The sequence below is a fragment of the Lontra canadensis genome, unplaced genomic scaffold (genome assembly GCF_010015895.1).
Source record: "Lontra canadensis isolate GAN:19392208 unplaced genomic scaffold, GSC_riverotter_1.0 scaffold190, whole genome shotgun sequence".
Classification (NCBI taxonomy): domain Eukaryota; kingdom Metazoa; phylum Chordata; class Mammalia; order Carnivora; family Mustelidae; genus Lontra; species Lontra canadensis.
Window position 1 is genome coordinate 43,199 of NW_022631184.1, and position 13,990 is coordinate 57,188.

The 13,990-nt window shown below is 37.2% G+C and overlaps 1 pseudogene; it reads right to left on the reverse strand.

The window, feature by feature from the left end:
- Positions 1-5,944: 5,944 nt before the first annotated feature.
- Positions 5,945-6,824, reverse strand: LOC116861090 (annotated as a pseudogene).
- Positions 6,825-13,990: the final 7,166 nt, after the last annotated feature.

Genomic DNA, 13,990 nt, shown 5'->3' on the forward strand with positions numbered 1-13,990 from the left:
GTCCATAATCAAATTCCATAATAACCTTCTAACCTGAACTTTTTGATACATACACCTGTGTTTTTCATTTGTGTTTCTATTTTTTGATTTTTTTTAAATTTTAGTTTAGTTGAACCTAGTTTATTCTTTTTTTATTTTTATTTTCTAATATTCATAAAGAGTTAAACTTCAAACTTCCCCTTTCCCCAATCAATACTACCCCATAGGTAAACCAATTTTTAATCCCCATTTAGCCTAGGAAAGCTGAGTCCTTTAACAAAGATATCAAGATACATCCAGGAAGAATCACAACAAACTTCCTCACCCACACTGAGAATTTATAACCACTCTTCCATTTTTTTCTTTCACCAGTGTTTCTGTGTTTGTCCTGATAGTATATAAATCTTACACTTGGGGATCTTTTCGACAAGATTCTTCCTTTATTTCCATATATATTTTTTTCTCTTGTTATATACTTTTATCAGTCTTTTTGTTTGTCTGTTTTTGTTTGTATACCTCATAAATCTTACCTTGGGGCCCATTTGGGCTGAACCTTCTCTTTCATCTTCCCTTTCTTTCCTGTCTCACTCTCTCTCTCTTTTTTTCTTTTTTTTTCCTCTCATTTGGGTGGGGAATCCTGATTGCTCAGAAGTGTTCCAGGGTCACCCAGACTGCACCACGGTTGATACAACCAGCTACATCTGTTCAGTCATCTCTCACCAAAATGACTAGGAGGAGGAATGCCCAACAGAAGAAAAATACAGAGGATGGACCTTCTGCAACAGAGCTAATGGCTATCAACATAGACAATATGTCGGAAAGAGAATTCAGGATAACAATTATCCAGGCAATATCTAGGTTGGAGAAAGCCATGGATGACCAAACAGAATTGATTAGGGCCGAGCTGAAAGTGACCAGATAGGATGTTCACAATGTTAGGGCAGAGATAAAAGCTACCAGGGCTGAGGTTCACAATGCTCTCAATGAGTTCCAATCTAATCTAAATTCTCTCAAAGCTAGGGTAACTGAGACAGAAGATAGAATTAGTGATCTGGAGAGCAGAGAGAAAGGATCAAGAGGAAGCCTGGAACAAACAGCTTAGAAACCATGAAAACAGAATCAGGGAAATAAATGACGCCATGAAATGTTCCAACGTCAGAATTATTGGAATCACTGAAGGTTAGGAGAAAGAAAGAAGTCTAGAAGATATAGTGGAACAAGTTCTTCATAAAAAATTTTCCCAATCTCACGAATGGAACTAGCGTTCATGTACTAGAGGCTGAACAGTCTACACCCAAGATTATAGATTCCAGAAAAACATCAAGGCACCTGATAGTCAAATTGAGGAATCAGAATTGTAGGTATAATCTCTTGAAAGCCGCTAGGACAAAGAGGCTCCTTACTTACAGAAAAAGCCCATCAGAATAACGTCAGACCTGTCCACAGAGACCTGGCAAGCCAGAAAGGGCTGGCAAGATATATTCAGGGCACTAAATGAGAAGAACATGCAGCCAAGAATACTTTATCCAACAAGACTGACATTCAAAATGGATGGAGAGATAAAGAGTTTCCAAGACTTAAAAGACTATGCAACCACCAAACCAACACTGCAGGAAATATTAAGGGGGGTCCTATAAAAGAGGAAATATCCTAAGAATAGCATTGAAGAGAAATATGGAGAAAATCTACAGAAAGAAAGACCTCAAAGTTAACACGTTGTCAATAAAAACGTATCTATCAATGATCAATCTCAATGGGAATGGCCTAAATGCGCCGATAAAACTGCACATGGTTGCAGATTGGATAAAACGAGAGTACCCATCCATATGTTGTCTACAAGAGACCCATTTTGAACCTAAAGATACACCCAGACTGAAAGTGAAGTGATGGAGAAGCATCTTTCATGCCAATGGGCCTCAAAAGAACGTTGGGGTAGCAATTGTCTTATCAGATAAATTAGATTTTAAACTAAAGACTGTAGTCAGAGATACAGAAGGACACTACATCATTCTTGAAGGGACTATCCACCAAGATGCTCTAACAATTGTAAATATCTATGCCCCCAATATGGGAGCAGCCAATTACATAAGAAAACTGTTAATCAAGATAAAGAGTCATATTGATATGAATACATTAATAGTAGGAGATCTTAACATGACTCTCTCAGATATAGACAGATCATCAAAGCAGAAAATCAATAAAGAAACAAGAGCACTGAATGACACATTGGACCAGATGGACCTCATAGATATATACAGAACATTCCACCCTAAAACAACAGGATACTCATTCTTCTCATGTGCACATGGAACCTTCGCAAGAATTGACCACATACTTGGTCAGAAATCAGGACTCAACCAAAACCAAAAGACTGAGATTATTCCCTGCATATTCTTAGATTGCAATGCTTTGAAACTGGAGCTCAATCACAAGGAAAAGTTCCGAAGGAACTCAAACACCTGGAAACTAAAGACCACCTTGCTTAAGAATACATGGATCAACCATGAGATCAAAGAAGAACTGAAACAATTCATGGAAACCAATGAGAATGAAAACACTTTGGTCCAAAACCTATGGGATACAGCAAATGCAGTCTTAAGGGGGAAATACATAGCCATCCAAGCCTCCCTCAAAAAAATTGAAAATTCCAGATCACAGCAGCTGTCTCTACACCTTAAAGAACTAGAGAAACAACAGCAAATCAAACCAACTCCATACATCAGAAGGGAACTAATCAAGATTAGAGCTGAGATCAATGAGGTAGAAACCAGAGTTAGAGTAGAAAGTATCAATGAAACTAGAAGCTGGTTTTTTGAAAGAATCAATAAGATCGATAGACCATTGGCCACACTAATCCAAAAGAAAAGAGAGAAAGCCCAAATTCATAAAATTATGTATGAAAAGGCAGAGATCACAACTAAAACCAAGGAAGTAGAAACAATCATCAGAAGTTATTATCAACAGTTATATGCCAATAAGCTAAGCTACCTAGATGAAATGGATGCATTCTTGGAAAACTATAAACTCCCAAAATTGAACCAGGAAGAAATCGACAACATAAATAGACCAATATCTAGTAATGAGTTTGAAGCACTGATCAAAAACCTCCCAAAAAACAAGAGCCCAGGACCTGACGGATTACCTGGGGAGTTCTACCAAACTTTCAAAGAAGAAATAACACCTATTCTCCTGAAACTGTTTCAAAAAATTGAAGCAGAAGGAAAACTTCCAGACTCTTTCTATGAAGCCAGCATTACCCTGATCCCCAAACCAGGCAAAGACCCTACCAAAAAGGAGAATTTCAGACCAATATCACTGCTGAAAATGGATGCTAAGATTCTCAATAAGATCCTAGCAAACAGGATCCAACAGCACATTAAAAAGATGATCCACCATGACCAGGTGGGATTCATTCCTGGGCTACAATGATGGTTCAACATTTGAAAATCAATCAATGTGATAGAACAAATTAATAAGAAAAGAGAGAAGAACCACATGGTCTTATAAATTGATGCAGAAAAAGCATTTGATAAAATCCACCATCCATTCCTGATTAAAACACTTCCAAGTATAGGGATAGAAGGAACATTCCTGAACTTCATCAAATCTATCTATGAAAAACCCACAGCAAATATCATCCTCAATGTGAAAGAGCTTGCAGCCTTCCCGTTGAGATCAGGAACACGGTAAGGATGCCCACTCTCACCACTCTTGTTCAACATTGTATTAGAAGTCCTAGCAACACCAATCAGACAACAAAGAGAAATAAAAGGTATCCAAATAGGCAATGAAGAAGTCAAACTCTCTCTCTTCGCAAATGACATGATTCTTTGTATGGAAAACCTGAAAGACACCAGCCCCAAACTACTAGAACTCATATAGCAATTCAGTAATGTGGCAGGATACAAAATCAATGTACAGAAATCAGTGGCTTTCTTATACACTAACAATTAAAATACAGAAAGGGAAATTAGAGAATCGATTCCATTTACTATAGCACCAAGAACCATAAGATACCTGGGAATAAACCTAACCAAAGAGGGAAATGAACTGTACTCGAGGAACTACAGAACACTCATGAAAGACATTGAAGAAGACACAAAAAGATGGAAGACCATTCCATGCTCTTGGATCGGAAGAATAAACATTGTTAAAATGTCTATACTGCCTAGAGCAATTTACGCTTTTAATGCCATTCCAATCAAAATTCCACCAGTATTCTTCAAAGAGTTGGGGCAAATAATCCTAAAATTTGTATGGAATCAGAAGAGACCCCGAATCGCTAAGGAAATGTTGAAAAACAAAAATAAAACTGGTGGCATCACATTACCTGATTTCAAGCTTTACTACAAAGCTGTGATCACCAAGACAGCATGGTACTGGCATAAAAACAGACACACAGAGCAGTGGAATAGAGTAGAGAGCCCAGATATGGACCCTCAACTCTACGGTCAGTTAATCTTCGACAAAACAGGAAAAAATATACAGTGGAAAAAAGACAGTCTCTTCAATAAATGGTGCTGGGAAAACTGGAAAGCTGTATGTAGAAGAATGAAACTCGACCATTCTCTTACACCGTACACAAAGATAAACTCAAAATGGATAAAAGACCTCAATGTGAGACAGGAATCCATCAGAATCCTAGAGGAGAACATAGGCAGTAATCTCTTCGATATCAGCCACAGCAACTTCTTTCAAGATATGTCTCCAAAGGCAAAGGAAACAAAAGCCAAAATGAACTTTTGGGACTTCATCCAAATCAAAAGCTTCTGCACAGCAAAGGAAACAGTCAACAAAACAAAGAGGCAACCCACGGAATGGGAGAAGATATTTGCAAATGACAGTACAGACAAAGGGTTGATATCCAGGATCTATAAAGAACTCCTCAAACTCAACACACACAAAACAGACAATCATATCAAAAAATGGGCAGAAGATATGAATAGACACTTCTCCAATGAATACATACAAATGGCTATTAGACACATGAAAAAATGTTCATCATCACTAGTCATCAGGGAGATTCAAATTAAAACCACATTGAGACACCACCTTCCACCACTTAGAATGGCCAAAATGAGCAAGACAGGAAACAACATGTGTTGGAGAGGATGTGGAGAATGGGGAACCCTCTTACACTGTTGGTGGGAATGCAAGTTGGTGCAGCCTCTTTGGAGAACAATGTGGAGATTCCTCAAGAAATTAAAAATAGAGCTTCCCTATGACCCTGAAATTGCACTACTGGGTATTTACCCCAAAGATACAGATGTAGTGAAAAGAAGGGCCATCTGTACCCCGATTTTTTTAGCAGCAATGGCCACGGTCGCCAAACTGTGGAAAGAACGAAGATGCCCTTCAAAGGACGAATGGATAAGGAAGATGTGGTCCATATACACTATGGAGTATTATGCCTCCATCAGAAAGGATGAATCCCCAACTTTTGTAGCAACATGGACGGGACTGCAAGAGATTATGATGAGTGAAATAAGTCAAGCAGACAGAGTCAATTATCATATGATTTCACTTATTTGTGGAGCATAACAAATAGCATGGAGGACATGGGTAGTTACAAGAAGGGAGTTGGGAGAAATTGGAAGGGGAGGTGAACAATGAAAGACTATGGACTCTGAAAAACAATCGGAAGGGTTTGAAGAGGTTGGGGGGTGGGAGGTTGTGGGAACCAGGTGGTGGGTATTAGAGAGGGCACAGGTTGCATGGAGCACTGGGTGTGGTACAAAGACAATGAATACTGTTATGCTGAAAATAAATTAAAAAATGATTTAAAAATTCATCTAGTTCCAATAATGGTATTTTAATTATTTCTGAAACTAAAAGGAATCAAGGCATTTATCAATTTATGTAATAAACATTTATTGAATCTTACATTGAGTGTTATACCATTCTAGGCAGTATTCTAGCACAGCTTTTTATGTTGTTCAATCTTAATCAGTAAAGCTTTCCAAATTCACATTTTCTGTACAAATAGACACACACACAACATTCTCCTTATGGCCCTGATTGCTTCTTTATTCCTCAAATTATAAATAAATGGGATCACATGATCATGGTTTAAAGCACTGTCACTGCCCTATCCTGTTCTGGATAGTGCAAGCAGTGTGGCCCTATACAGGTGTAGAGGGTAGTCACATAAAATAGGCTTGCCACAATCAGGTGAGTGGAGCAATTGGAGAAAGCTTTTGTTGTCCTTTATCTGAGCTCATCTGGAACACCACAGTAAGTACACAAGCATAGGATATTTGAATGGTCATGAATGGTAGTAGCAGAATAATAAGCCCACTCAAGAGGATTTTATGTTCATACTGGGATATGTCCTGAGACACCAGTGGCAAAAGAGATGGAATTTCACATAAAAATGGTTAATGATCCAACCTGTACAGAATAGAAGTTAAAATGCATACAATGTATGTACTAATGCATTAATAGAACTACTCATCCATGTACATGTGACCATTAACCAAGAGATCATTTTGCTCATGAGTACAGGGTAATGCAAAGGGTGGCAGATGGCTACATATGAATGACAGGACATGAAACCAAGAAGAAGGGCTTCAGTTCCACCAAGTTAGTGGTCATCCTGGTCATAGTGGTGGAGATAAACATCACCTCAATAAAGGAGAGCTGAGTAGAAAATACATTGGAATGTGGAATCTGATGTCCAAATGAATGAGAAGGACCAGTATGATATTCCACATCAGAGCCACTGAAAAGAGGATTACAATGGCAACAAAGAGGAAAGTGTCCATTTGACCATATTGGAAAAGACCAAAAAGTATAAAATATGTTTCAACATTTTGGTTTTTGATCTTCATGAATTAAATCAAAATGTCAAAGCAGATAGTACCTGAAAATTCCATGTAAGAGCACTGACTGCCTTGAGGAGAAAATAAAATGATGGTAAATAAATTCAATAAGGTTTTATTCAATAACCTTGGGTGAATATATATCTGTTCATGTAAATAATGAAATCTGTGTCTATTTTTCGATAGACACTTGACAAATGAAATAAAAATATTGTTACTAAATGCATATTTAAGTTATAATTTAAAAAAGAAACATTAAGTTGATTTGCTCACATGAATTATTTTCCTCTTTTGTGAATATCTTCAGTATACTAAGTTGAACTGGAGTTCTCTTTTTATGGAAATATTATTCTGCAGGGCACCTGGATGGCTTAGTGAGTTTAGCATCTGTCTTCAGCTCAGGTCATGGTCCTGGGATTGAGTCCTACATTGGGTTTCCTGCTAAGCAGGGAGGCTGATTCTTCTTCCTCTTCTGCTGATGCCTCTGATTGTGCACTATCTCTCCTTCTCTAAAAAATAAATAAAATATTTTTAAAATATTATTTTGCTTCATTGGCTCTTAAAATTAATAAATTTGGCACAACAGATTTAGTTAAATATAATTGTTTAAATGTTCTTTTTGCACTTCACAATTTTTAATTTCTACTGCCTGTCATTTGGTATATGAACACTTTTCCAATAAAGACATACAAATGGCTATCAGACACATGAAAAAATGTTCATCATCACTAGCCATCAGGGAGATTCAAATTAAAACCACATTGAGATACCACCTCATACCACTTAGAATGGTCAAAATGAGCAAGACAGGAAACAACATGTGTTGGAGGGGATGTGGAGAAAGGGGAATGCTCTTACACTGTTGGTGGGAATGCAAGTTGGTGCAGCCACTTTGGAAAACAGTGTGGAGATTCCTCAAGAAATTAAAAATAGAGCTTCCCTATGACCCTGAAATTGCACTACTGGGTATTTACCCCAAAGATACAGATGTAGTGAAAAGAAGGGCCATCTGTACCCCAATGTTTATACCCACAATGGCCACGGTCACCAAACTGTGGAAAGAACCAAAATGCCTGCAACGGACGACTGGATAAGGAAGATGTGGTCCATATACACTTTGGATTATCATTCCTGCATCAGAAAGGATGAATATCCAACATTTGTAGCCACATGGACGGGACTGGAAGAGATTATGCTGAGTGAAATAAGTGAAGCAGAGAGCGGCAATTATCATATGGTTTTGCTTATTTGTGGAGCATAAGGAATAACACGGAGGACAAGGGGAGATGGAGAGGAGAAGGGAGTTGAGGGAAATTGGAAGGGGAGGTGAACCATGAGAGACTAAGGACTCTGAAAAAGAATCTGAGGGTTTTGGAGGGGTGAGGGGGTGGGAGGTTGGGGGAACCAGGTGGTGGGTATTAGGGAGGGTATGTATTGCATGGAGCACTGGGTGTGGTGCAAAAACAATGAATACTGTTACATTGAAAAGCAATAAAAGATTAAAAAATAAATACAAAAAATAAATTATTAATTTAGTCATGTGAATGTGAAAGGGATTTAATCAATTGATGAAAAGAGTATGATAGATGTTTGAAAAATCTTGATATTGAATTACTCAAACATAAAATAAAACTTCCTAATTTAAGTCTGACTCAAGTAGCATGTTAAAGGTGTTAATTCGTGAAGTGCCTGGGTGGCTTGGTCAGTTAAACATCTGCCTTCAGTTCAGGTCATGGTCCCAGAGTCCCAGGATTGAGCTCAAGTTTGGGATCCCTGCTCAGTGAAAAGTCTGTTTCTCCTTCTCCTTCAGCCACTTCCCTTTCTCGTGCTCATTTTCTCTCTCTGTCAAATAAATAAATAAAGCCCTTAAAAAAATATCAACTCAAAGCTAACGAACTTTCTTTTCTGACACAAAACTGGCCATAAAAGACTATATTTCCAGGACAATGGTATCATACATACTAAAATCCTTTTATTCTAAAAATATTTAACAAAATTACATAAAACAGGGTACACTTAGGTGGCATAGTCAGTTAAGTTTGTCTCACTCTTGGTTTTAGCTCAGGTCATGATATCAGGATGGTGAGATAGAGTCCCTAATGTGGCTCCATACCCAACATGAAATCTGCTTTGCAGTCACTCTCTACCCCTCCCAGACATGCTCTATTTGTCTCTGTCTCTAGTAAATAACTAATTTTAAAAATTAAATTAAATTAAACAATTTTAAATGCTGCCAGCATTTATTATTTACTATGGCCACAGCACAGTGATAGTGTCTGAAAAGCTTGAAATGAAACAGAATGATTCCTCCAAAAGAAGTGTGCAGCCATTCTCCATCTTGTCCATTTGTAGTGTCAAGCCTTCCGCTTTAAGAGTGTGAGGAAAATGAAACATAGTAGGAAGACTAACACAGACACATGTGTTATCAAAACCAATTCTAAAGAAAACTATTTACAAATAAATATATCACTATAGATGTTTCAATAAATGCTGTCATATTGAGAATGTTATCACTGAGCTTTGAAAAAAAAAAGTGAATAACAGAGAATCCATAAGATGTTATGAAACAAGCTTGGGAGTGCTTTTGAATATGTCAATATAAATACAAGAATTCAAGTAATTCAATTTCTTCCTGAAATTTCTTTGAAATATGTCATAACAGAAAACCAGAAATGCAAATGATATCAGTCTGCATAACACAAAAAGAAATACACATGGAATAAAATAATTTTAAAATCCCATATTTATTTAAAAGTAACTGTAATTTGGGTCTACATTTTAATATATAAGGTAGTCTTCCAGGATCAATTTCATAAGCCAAACTAGATGGAAATATATGTACTGGAGGTAGCCAAACTCACACTGTAAAATTGAAAGCACACACTTAATTTGCAATAAGGCAGGAGAAGGATAAGAAATTCAAATGGAAATCCTCTTATCCATAAAATGTCTGAAAAAATAAAATTGACAATCAAAGTCAATTGATATTCACCCTTGTCCCTTTCTCAGAATCTGTACTTTTCTAGTTTTCACCTGCATTGTTTTATATTGAGAGAACTACTCGTTTGAGATATGCATTATCAAAGGAAAAGAAAGAAAGAAAGAAAGAAAGAAAGAAAGAAAGAAAGAAAGAAAGAAAGAAAAGACAGTGAAAAGCTATCACTTGCTCCTGAATCAAGATAGGGAATTAGAAAAATACTTAGTTTAGTTGACATTTTAACCTATTTGATACTTCTAATTACAAATTAATTGTAAAACAAAGAAATTTAAAATATTTTCAAAGAAAGCTAGCCAATATTAATCTCAAAATATGAAGAAAAATTACAAAATCACTGATAAAGATGTGCAAATCCTACAATTATGCAAGTAGAATGCCATTATCTATCATAAAGTTATAGTTATCTATGATTTGACAAGGTGATATAAAACAAAGATTAATCCAACTAAAAATAAATGAATAAGTTAAATAAGAAAAATACTACAAAATTTAATGTTAACTGAAAATGATTTGACTCTATCAAAACTAATATTTAATTTAATTTAATTTTGTGTGTGTGCATTCCAAAATACATTGTATATGCAACACACCCAATGCTTCAAGCAATACGTGCCCTCATTAATACGACCATACTTACCCAACCCCTCATCCCCTTCCCCTCCAAAACCCTCAGTTTGTTTCTCAGAGCCCATGGTATATCACTATAGATTCTTATTCCAAAAATAAATGCAAGGATTTATATATAAAATGACAAATATGATAATATAAAAAAGATGACTGTTTAATTTAGAAAACAAAGTCAAAGGTGTATTCAACATCAGTATGATAAAAGTTATGAAAGTTGTAGTCTGTGAAATAAGATAAAAACAAAAATAAAAATGACAATAACAAATAATAAATGTAATGCTTTTTTAAAAATTTATAATAACATATAACTTATTATTAGCCCCAGGGGTACAGGTCTGTGAATTGGTAGGTTTACACACTTCACAGCACTCACCATAGTTCATACCTTCCCCAATGTCCATAACCCTACCACACTCTCCCCACCCCCCTACTGCAGCAACCCTCAGTTTGTTTTGTGAGATTAAGAGTCTCTTATGGTTTGTCTCCCTCCTGATTCCATCTTATTTCATTTTTTCTTCCCTATCCACTAAAACCCCCACTTTGCCTCTCAACATCCTCATCTCATGAGCAATCCTTTATCTTAAATATTGCTGTCCTATAATATAACACAAAGAGCAATGCCCTCCACATAGTCTTTTGACCCTTATCATTTCAGGGCAGCTTGACTACCAAGAGCCACTATCCACATATTTTGCATCTAAACTTTCTTTGCCTGATATGATCAGTTTTGTTCACATGCCCAGAAGGCCAGAATGGCCCAGGGAATTAAGGCCCCTGCAGCAACCAGAACTTAATTGATGACAGATGAGAGCTGGTATACAAATAACACAGGTCCCTCACACCCTAGTTGTGATATGTCTCTGAAATACATGTTCTACACTCTTTCTCAGATTTGCCCAGGAGGATTAAGATCCAGTCACCCACAGTAACTTGCTTAACAAAACAATCTTTCCCCTTTTGCTTTTCTCTTCCTCTCCCAATCCTACTAATTTTTTTTAAATTTTTTATTTCTTTTCAGCATAACAGTATTCATTGATTTGCACAACACCCAGTGTACCATGCAATCCGTGCCCTCTTTAATACCCACCACCTGGTTCCCCCAACCTCCCACTCCCCCACCCCTTCAAAACCCTCAGATTCTTTTTCAGGGTCCATAGTCTCTCATTGTTCACCTCCCCTTCCATTTTCCCTCAACTCCCTTCTCCTCTCCATCTCCCTTTGTCCTCCATGTTATTTCCTATGCTCCATAAATAAGTGAAACCATATGATAATTGCCGCTCTCTGCTTCACTTATTTCACTCAGCATAATCTCTTCCAGTCCCGTCCATGTTGCTACAAATGTTGGATATTCATCCTTTCTGATGCAGGCATAATAATCCAAAGTGTATATGGACCACATCTTCCTTATCCAGTCATCCGTTGCAGGCATTTTGGTTCTTTCCACAGTTTGGCGACCGTGGCCATTGTGGGTATAAACATTGGGGTACAGATGGCCCTTCTTTTCACTACATCTGTATCTTTGGGGTAAATACCCAGTAGTGCAATTTCAGGGTCATAGGGAAGCTCTATTTTTAATTTCTTGAGGAATCTCCACACTGTTCTCCAAAGTGGCTGCACCAACTTGCATTCCCACCAACAGTGTAAGAGGGTTACCCTTTCTCCACATCCTCTCCAACACATGTTGTTTCCTGTCTTGCTCATTTTGGCCATTCTAAGTGGTATAAGGTGGTTTCTCAATGTGGTTTTAATTTGAATCTCCCTGATGGCTAGTGATGATGAACATTTTTTCATGTGTCTGATAGCCATTTGTATGTCTTCATTAGAGAAGTGTCTGTTCATACCTTATGCCCATTTTTTGATATGGTTGTCTGTTTTGTGTGTGTTGAGTTTGAGGAGTTCTTTATAGATTCTGGATATCAACCTTTTGTCTGTATTGTCATTTGCAAATATCTTCTCCCATTCCGTGGGAATGTTTTGTTGACTGTTTCCTTTGCTGTGCAGAAGCTTTTGATCTTGATGCAGTCCCAAAAGTTCATTTTGGCTTTTGTTTCCTTTGCCTTTGGAGTCATATCTTGAAAGAAGTTGCTGTGGCTGATATCGAAGAGGTTACTGCCTATGTTCTCCTCTAGGATTCTGATGGATTCCTGTCTCACATTGAGGTCTTTTATCCATTTTGAGTTTATCTTTGGGTATGGTGTAAGAGAATGGTCAAGTTTCATTCTTCTACATATAGCTGCCCAGTTTTCCCAGCACCATTTATTGAAGAGACTGTCTTTTTTCCACTGTATATTTTTTCTTGTTTTGTCGAAGATTAACTGACCGTAGAGTTGAGGGTCCATATCTGGGCTCTCTACTCTATTCCACTGCTCTGTGTGTCTGATTTTATGCCAGTACCATGCTGTCTTGGTGATCACAGCTTTGTAGTAAAGCTTGAAATCAGGTAACGTGATGCCCCCAGTTTTATTTTTGTTTTTCAACATTTCCTTAGTGATTCAGGGTCTCTTCTGATTCCATCCACATTTTAGGAATATTTGCTCCAACTCTTTGAAAAATACCCGTGGAATTTTGATCAAAATGGCATTAAAAGTATAGATTACTCTAGGCAGTATAGACATTTTAACAATGTTTATTCTTCCGATCCAAGAGCATGGAATGGTCTTCCATCTTTTTGTGTCTTCTTCAATGTCTTTCATGAGTGTTCTGTAGTTCCTTGAGTACAGATCCTTTACCTCTTTGGCTAAGTTTATTCCCAGGTATCTTATGGTTCTTGGTGCTATAGCAAATGGAATCGATTCTCTAATGTCCCTTTCTATACTTTCATTGTTGGTATATTAAAAAGCCACTGATTTCTGCACATTGACTTTGTACCCTGCTACGTTGCTGAATTGCTATAGAAGTTCTAATAGTCTGGGGCTGGGGTATTTTGGGTTATCCATATAAAGAATCATGTCATTTGCGAAGAGAGAGAGTTTGCCTTCTTCATTGCCAATTTGGATACCTTTTATTTCTCTTTGTTGTCTGATTGGTGTTGCTAGGACTTCTAATACTATGTTGAACAAGGTTGGGGAGGGGGGCATCCTTGTTGTCTTCCTGATCTTAACGGGAAGGCTGCAAGCTTTTTCCCATTTAGGATGATATTTGCTGTGGGTCTTTCATAGATAGATTTTATAAAGTTCAGGAACTTTCCTGCTATCCTTATACTTTGAAGAGTTTTAATCAGGAAAATATGCTGGATTTTGTCAAATGTTTTTTCTGCATCAATTGAGAGGACCATGTGGTTCTTCTATCTTCTCTTATTGATTTGTTCTCTCACAATGATTGATTTGCAAATGTTGAACCATCCTTGTAGCCCAGAGATGACTCCTACATGGTCATGGAGAATAATCTTTTTAATGTGCTGTTGGATCCTGTTTGCTAGGTTCTTGTTTAGAATCTTAGCATCCATATTCATCAGTGATATTGGTCTGAAATTCTCCCTTTTGGTAGGGTCTTTGCCTGGTTTGGGGATGAGGGTAATGCTGGTTTCATAGAAATAGTCTGGAAGTTGTCCTTCTGCTTCAATTTT